Here is an 8,926-nt window from a genome sequence, read left to right as displayed (position 1 = left end):
AAAATAGCTAGAAAAGAATCTGAATGGTTTTTGCATAAAAAGACACAAACATTTAAGGAGATGAATATTCCAACTACACTAATTTGATCTTTACAAATTATATTAATGTATTAAATTATTATATATCCCCAAACTATGTGCATCTATTATGCATCAATTAAAAAAAATAATCCTTGCAAAGAAAAATGTATCCTCTCCAGTGTCTAATATTCTTACTTTTTAGGGATTGTCCAGGACATGCCAGGACATGCCAAGTTATTCTCAAAAGGCATTAAATTTCTTTGTAAATGAAACCCATTAATGGAAGTAATAAACAATAACCAAATTATATTTATATTAAAAACAATCCGAGAATGGAAAAGGAGTTCATAAAACATAAAAGCATAAAAATTGAAAAACCCACAAAGGAAAAAAGCTGATAAATATGATGTAAAAATGTAAAAATTAAAAATGGGCCCAGGCATTGTGGCTCACTGTAATCCCAGCATGTTAGGAGGCCAAGGTGCTTAGATCACTTGAGGTCAGGAGTTTGAGATCTACCTGGTCAACATGGTGAAACCCTGTCTCTACCAAAAATACAAAAATTAGCTGAGCGTAGTAGCACTTGCCTCTAATCTCAGTTACTCGAGAGGCTGATACAGGAGAATTGCTTGAACCTCAGAGGCAGAGGTTGCAGTGATCCGAGATTATACCATGCACCACTGTACACCAACCTGGGTGACAGAGCAAGATTCCATCTTGGAAAAAAAAAAAAAAAAAAAAAAAAAAAAGGAAGATGGTTCACTAAAAGATGCTGTAAAGATGATTAAAAGGAAAATGAGAAATTGGAGAAAATAATTACAGCCAACATTTGGTATATGAATAGCCTTTTAAAATAAATAAGAAAACATTAAAAATATTTTTTAAAAAAGGCTAAAGCACATGAAAATACCATTTTTCTACAAAAAAAAAATTAGCTGGGCATTGCCAGGCACCTGTGGTGCCAGCTACTCAGGAGGCTGAGGCAGGAGAATTTCTGGAATCCTGGAGGGGGTTGCAGTGAGCCGAGACCACGCCACTGCACTCCAGCCTGGGTGACAAAGTGAGACCCTGTCTTGAAAAAAAACAAAAAAATTAAAATTAAATACTAAAGACCCCTTAATATCCTACAAGTTACTGTGCTATGTTCCTTCTAATGTCAAATAAAGGTGAAGGAGAATTTCAAGGCATAAAAAAAAGAAAAAAAGAAAATACCATTTTTCCTACAGCAGATATTGACTGATTATCATGTGGCAGACACAAAAGGTCTTGCGATAGACAAACATCCTGTTTGCAAGGAGCTTAATTCACAGAATGAAAATAGTCAATTAACATATGAAAAATGCCTACTTTTACTTAGAAATCAAAGAAATGCATAACATTGTTGGGAAACAATTATGACCTGTTATATTAGTAGAGAAGAAAAATAATAATATTGAACGGTATTGAGAAGATGGGGAACAGATGCTGTTATCTGCCTAGGTAGGTGGTTTCATGGTGTGTGGCAATAGGTATTAAGAATTTAAGAACTGGGTATTCTTTTATTTCTTTTTTCTCTTTTATGAATCTGTTCCAAAAAACTGTCAAAACCTCAGACAATACTTATGTATCAAAAATTTCCATTGCATATTGGTTATAACCTCAAAAAATTAAAAGTAACCTAAGTTCTGTTTAAAAATATATACCATTGCAAATTGTGTTAAGATAACCTACAGGCTTAGAAAAAAAATATAAACCATTGTGATTTTCATTTTACTTTTTCTTTTTGTATTTCTAAATTTTCCATTTTTTATTGCTTTTGTAGTGTTGTTATAATAAAATGTCAGCAATGATTGGTTTCTGAACTAGGGATTTTTTTCTTTTCTTTTTTTGAGTTGTCTTTTTACAAAATTGACACATAGTAATTGCACATATAAATGGGGTACATAGTGATTTTTTGATACATATAATAACGATCATGAGGGTAATTGGTATATCCATCATCTTAAGCACCTATTATTTCTTTGTGTTAGAAACATTCAATATACACCTTCTAGCTGTTTAAAACTATGCAATATAGTATGGTTAACTATAGCCATCTTATAGTAATCTAGAACACTAGAACTTATTTCTCCTATCTAGATGTAATTTTGTATCTTTTTACAAATCTCTCCCTGTCTCTCCCTTCCCCATGCCCTGTCCAACCTCTAGTATCCTCTGTTCTACTTTTTGGTTCCATGAGATCAATTTCTTTTAGTTTACACATATGAGTGAGAACATGCAATGTTTAATTTTCTGTTGCCGGATTATTTCACCTAACATAATGTCTTCCAGTTTCATCCTTGTTGCTGAAAATGACAGGATTTCACTCTTTTTTTATGGCTGAATAGTATTCCATTGTGTATTTAGGCCACATTTTCTTTGTCCATTTGTCTGCGGTTGGATATGCAGGTTGGTTCCACATGTTGGCTATTGTGAATAGTGCTGCAATAAATATGAGAGTGCAGATGTCTTTGATATACTGATTTCTTTATCCTTGGCCCAGTAGTGGGATTGCTGGATCATATGTGGTTCTATTTTTAGTCTTTGAGGAACCTCCAAACTGTTCTCCACAGTGGCTGTATTACTTGTTTTCCAAATTCTCTAAAGTGAGTGTATTCTTACACCTTTTATAAATTCAGAGATAAAAAATAAATGTTATCTTTAAAACCCACATCTGGACTACAAGAATATATTTAAATTGTTTTTCAAATAATTCCATCAAATTATAATAATTTTATGGAAGCAAGATAGAAAGTATTCATGTAGAGAAGACACCTGGTATTATAGAACCAGCTGTCTTTAGAACCTGTAGATATTTAGCTTGATAACATTTACGGGAATTTGATTCATTGAAAAAGAAGACAGAACTGAGTATTTTCCACTTGATACCTAATCTAGTTTTATAAATTTGAAAAGGTTATTCTTTGAACTTTCAAACATTCTTAAAATGTGCTAGACATTTTTGAAGTTAGAAATTGGTTTACAGAGGTGCGGGCCTTAAGTTAAGCACTTGTATCATTTATTAAATACCTTTTTCATTGATTCACAGTAAGGCATTTAAAGCCACATTAAATCTTTTTATCTCATTTATTTTTATTTTTTCACATGAAATCTTAAGGAATGCAAATTAGTTGCCTTTCAGAAAATCGTAGCTAAACTCAAATAAAGGCAAAATGTCTGCAAGAATTTTAATACATAAGTGGTATGTCAGTGCTTTATCACTATATTTAGAATAAAGAAATAATAAGAGGAGGTTTAAAGAGATTTGTAAGGCACCTGAATGATAAACATGTTTTATCAGTTTATATGACAAATCTATTTGTTAACATCTAGATGGATATCTTTCCACACCCATGTGTAAGTATGAAAATGCATATAAATATGGATATAAATATATGCACAAGACATGCACACAGGTACACTTCAATATCCCTGAGAGTATTCTTTGTCTCTCTTCTTTTCTCATTAATTCATTCATTTATTCATTTCATCAACTAAGTGTTTCCTGAATACTTATTATGTAATAGAAACTTAGGTACCACAGATACTGAGATGAGTCAGATGCATTCTAGATTTGAGAAGCTTACAATGTAGTGGATTAAACAATTGTGCAAGTAATATCACTGATTATACTACAGTAGAGGGAGTCACAAAGTATTATGAAAGTACTAATAAGGGGATGACAAACTTGGCTTGCTTTGGGAGTAGGAATGGAAGAAAATAACATTTAAATGTGGTGTAATGAGTAGGGGTTTGTTAGGTGGAGGAAAAAAACCCCTGGATTTGTGAATGGATACCCATGTGTAGGACTGACCAAACTTCAGGGTGAGTAAAGGAGAATGGTCACTGTGGCTCAACTGTGAAAGGCTTTGTACATCAGGCTACATTGAAGTCTCAATTCCACTGGCCTGGATCATGACTGTCATCAAGTGCCAATGTGTCCTTTATCTCAAGGCCAAGGGTCGTCTTGTTGTTTCTTCGTTCCAATTATCACAGTGTGATCCTTGTAAATGTATAATCAGGCTCCCTCTGTGCAGAAGGCGATCCTTCTGGGTTGCTGAAGAAGTGTTGGAGCAAGTCCATTTTTCTCTTCAGGTGTACCTTTTGCAGAATCTAATAGTAAACAGTACTCACAGTGCTTTCAGGAGACCTTCTCATTTGCAATGATCTGGGAATCCCAAACTCTGTTGAAAAGCAGCAAATACCTACTCAGGCTGGCAACTGGGTCAAAATGTTAATTACTCTCCAATAGCCACATTTCTTTTTTCTCTATTCATTTGCTCTTTCACCTCTTCAGAGACTGTAATGGAGTTTGCATTTTCGTTACTGCTGAGACTACTGTGATGTTAAAAATAAGTTAGCCCTTTGCCTGTCTCCCGGGCACTTATGATGTCAGACCTCATCGGTTTCTCTCCTTTTTCAAGTTAATTACATTCAGTGTGAGTTTGAATTTTCAAATCCATCTGTTTTCCCCATCTCTGTAGGCAGTTTATTTATATCTACCCTTTTAAATAGAAAAAAAATAGAACAACAGCTTCCTCATACTTTAAGCATTTTCTGTTCGATGCTATAGCTATTTCTTTTTAGAATAAAATTGCTGGAAGTGAATTTGTTTCACAGCTGCTCTCTAAGTACTCATGAAAAACTGCCCAGTGAAGCTTGGGTTTCTCTTTGTTATTCTCTCCTATAGGTACCTACTACAGTTTATAGACTTATTTGTGTATTAGCACTTTTAATACTAACTGGACTATAAACTGTAAGGGTAGGAAAATGTTTTTTTGCCAAGCTATATCTGAAACGTATTTTATATTCACTCTATAAGTATTTATGGAATAGCTAGCATATTCAAATGGAATAAATGAATGAATGAATCAAGATTCATAATATTTGCATGCTTTAGAGGCTCACAATTTTTTAAATGACAAGGACTATTTTACTGATTTTTACTTTCAAGGATCCTATTTTGGTAACCTATACTACAGTACAAATCACTGCAAAACTTATGGCTTAAAAAACAGGAACAATTTGGATTGGGTGGATGGTTCCTTTATTGGTTATGCCTGAGCCACTCTCATGGCTACAAATGCTGGAGGGTCAGCTGGGCCAGAGGGTGTCACCCACAGGTCTGGCAGTTGGTACTGTCTGCCATCTCAGGTACCTGGGTTCTCCTTCATGTGGGCTCTCAACCTCAAGTAGGCTAGACTGACTTTATTATGTAGGTCTCGAGCAGGTCCAAGGCTCCTTGAGGCCTACCTAGGCTTTGGAATTTACATAGTGTCATTTCTGCCACATTCTATTGGTAAAAGGAAGTTTCAAGGCAGTCTAGATTCAAAGTAGACTACTTGTCAATGGGAGAAATTGCAAAGTACTGTGGCTGTCTTTTCAATCAAGTTTTTTTTGTTTGTTTGTTTAGATGGAGTCTTTCTCTGTCACTGGGCTGGAGTACAATGGCATGATCTTAGCTCACTGCAACCTCAGCCTCCTGGGTTCAAGGGATTCTCCTGCCTCAGCCCCCCAAGTAGCTGGAATTACAGGTATGCACCACCATGCCCAGCTAGCTTTTGTATTTTTAGTAGAGATGGAAGTTGGGGTTTCACCGTGTTGGCCAGGATGGTCTTGATCTTCTGCTTGGCCTTCCAAAGTGCTGGAATTACAGGCATGAGCCACCCTACCTGGCCTTCAATCAAGTATTTTTAAGTGACGATGTTGATAATCATGATAATGAAGATGACAGGGAGAATAAGAACACTAAAAGTACTGATTTTTGTACTATCTAAGCAGTGTTTGAAGTGCCTTAAGCATACCTGTCGCACAACAACAGTTTGAAATGGGTGATGTTATCATCTTCAATTTACAGATAAGGAAGTGAGAGTTAGAGTAGATACTGAACTTGTTCAATGTCTTGCAGGCACTAAGTGGCAATTTAGGGATGCAAACTCAGGTTTACTGGCTTTATAGCCTGGGGTTTTCCTTTCTTCCCACACTTCTCTATATTCTTTATGCAGTAATTAATCCCCGGTGTCTGTATTATGCTTTTCCATCTCAACATCAATCTTGATTTTAAGGAATGATATAAAACTATAAAGGGTTAATAATGATATTATGAAACTAGAGAAATTGTTGTGTGGCTGGGTTGCTAATGAACAATACAGTTGAATAAGCATGTAGATATGTATACACTGTTAACTTCTACTAGTAGCCCGATGTTGATAATTGCCAAAAAAGTATCTTAAATTCTTTTTCAAGATTGATCTAGAAACACATGGATAGAAACTCCATTTAATGAATACAGATTGCAGCTGATCCTTCTCCAGGGTTTTTATGCTAATCAGTAGCTTTCCCATTGGGTAGAAATCTCAAAATCATTTCATCATCTTCTCGCTTCCTCATTCCACATAACCAACTTTATTTTTGAAGGTTTCTCTTATCTCTTTCCTCTCTTGAATTTCTATTGGACACAACTCCTTGCAGCTTAAGGTGTGTTTTGTGAAACAGCAGCATCAGCATTACTTGGGAGATTGTTAGAAATGCATAATCTCAGATTGCACCCCAGATCTACCAAATCAGAATCTGCACTTTAAGAATATCTCCAAGTGACATGCATCCATTGTGAAGCTTGAGAAGCATAGTGGGGTTGCTAGTTGAGTAATAATAGGCAGGTTACTTAACCTTTTCAAGCCCTGGATTCTTCATGTATAAGATGGGGACAATAATGGTATGTAGCTTTGAGGGCTGGTGAGAGGATTACATGAGGTTATGCACAATGCCTGGTATACTGTATGCACTCAACAAATGGTAGCTATATGAATACACCTGTATTGTCATTGTGCTGGTTGAGACATTATTTCCTGGACCATTGTGATAACTTCCTATGCTTTTCAGCCTCAGGCTCTTCCCATTCTTTTCATCACACACTCTAGTGCCGGCTATTTCTAAGAGCACAGATCTGATTGTGATCCTGCCTCCTCATAAAGTTTCAAGGCATCTCACTACATTTATAAACAAACTTCTTGGCATGGAATCCACAGCCCCCTACTTTCTGACAGTAGCCAGAGAAGAATTTGGTGGAAACTGGGGAGGGGTTAAGAGTCAGAGCTTCAAAATTTTGCCCTTGTTTTGAGAACAAAAAGCTTTGTGATTTTGAGTTATCCCTTTACCCTCTTTGGGCTCCAGTTTCCAAATCTATAAAGTTGAGTAGTTTAGTTAACATTTAAAAATATACACATATATATTTTCTTCTGTACAGGATGTACAGGTTTGTTATATTGGTAAAGTGTGCCATGGTGGTTTGCTGTGCAGATCAACCCATCAGCTAGGTATTAAGCCCAGCATCCATTAGCTATTCTTCCTGATGCCCTCACTCCCCTCAACTCTCCAACAGGCCCCAGTGTGTGTTGGGAAGAACAACACACACTGAGGCCTGTTGGGGGATTGAGGGGAGTGAGGGCATCAGGAAGTGTCTATGTGTTCTAATTGTTAAACTCTCACTTATAAGCAAGAACATGCTGTTTTTGGTTTTCTGTTCCTGTGTTAGTTTGCTGAGGATAACAGTTTCTAGCTCTATTCATGTCCCTGCAAAGAACTTGGTCACATTATTTTTCATGGCTGCATAGTATTCCATGGTGTATATGTACCACATTTTCTTTATCCAGTTTATCATTGGTAGGCATTTGGATTGATTCCATGTCTCTGCTATTGTGAATAGTGCTGCAATGAACATACATGTGCATGTATCTTTATAATAGAATAATTTATATTCCTTTGGATATATACTCAGTAATGGGATTGCTGGGTCAAATGGTATTTCTGCTTCTAGATCTGTGAGGAGTCACCATCCTATCTCCCACAATGGTTGAGCTAATTTACATTCCCACCAATGGTGTAAAAGCATTCCTTTTTTTCTGCAACTTCACCAGCATCTGTTGTCTCTTGACTTTTTAATAATTGCCATTCTGATTGGTGTGAGATGGTATCTCATTGTGGTTTTGATTTGCATTTCTTTAATGATCAGTGATGTTGAGCTTTTTTTCATATGTTTGTCTTGCATGAATGTCTTCTTTTGAGAAGTGTCTTTTCATATTCTTTGCAAGGATTTTACGTCTAGTAATTGACCAGAGTGAAACTTAAACCAAGTCTACTGACACCAGGAATTCCAAAGCTTTCAACACAACATTGAAAATTGAGGAGTGAAACCTTATTCATTATTTCTTATTCCTGGAAATAATTTTGTCAATTACTTGGGAATAGACCTGCATATGACATTTTAGATAGCTGTTATTAAAAAAGTCTCTAGTAATATTTATGTCTATTAACAAAAGATAGATATTTACCTTGAATGTTTTCCAGAGAAATAGCAAATGTATTCAGTTTTATAAACTAGGAAGAACAACACATTTTAATAAGCTATAGGAACGACCTGTTGTCTCAGTAAAAATCATGCAGTGTTTTAGGAATGTTTTTTCCCCCACTTTTGATTAAAGGTCTATTTATGCTTTTAAATAGGTTTCTGACAGAAGAGAATACATTCGAAATAGTATCCCAGAATTAAACTCCCAATGATGGTGTGATGAGACAGAGGTAGCTTTTCTTCCTCAAGAAACTCAAAGTTTTATTTTCATAATGCAATGTTAAGTTTTTCTGTTGTTAAGGTAGCAAATTCTTTTGGTTTTGCTTTTATTGCAATACATTTAATTCAACATTATTCCCATTTTTTCTCAATTCTTACATAAAAAAAGGTAAACATTTTTTTGTGAGATATTTAATCAATTTTAACCCTTTGATATGATTCACTTTTGTCTTTAAATTCAGACATTAGTAGCAATGAAATCACTTAATGAAGAATCCTTTTATAGACTGATAAGTACAGTTAATCTTAGGAGAAAATGTA

Source organism: Sapajus apella, unplaced genomic scaffold (assembly GCF_009761245.1).
Source record: "Sapajus apella isolate SASKATOON/1434 unplaced genomic scaffold, GSC_monkey_1.0 scaffold6, whole genome shotgun sequence".
Lineage (NCBI taxonomy): Eukaryota > Metazoa > Chordata > Mammalia > Primates > Cebidae > Sapajus > Sapajus apella.
The sequence above is the reverse complement of the archived record's forward strand: the minus strand, read 5'-3'. Positions refer to the sequence as shown.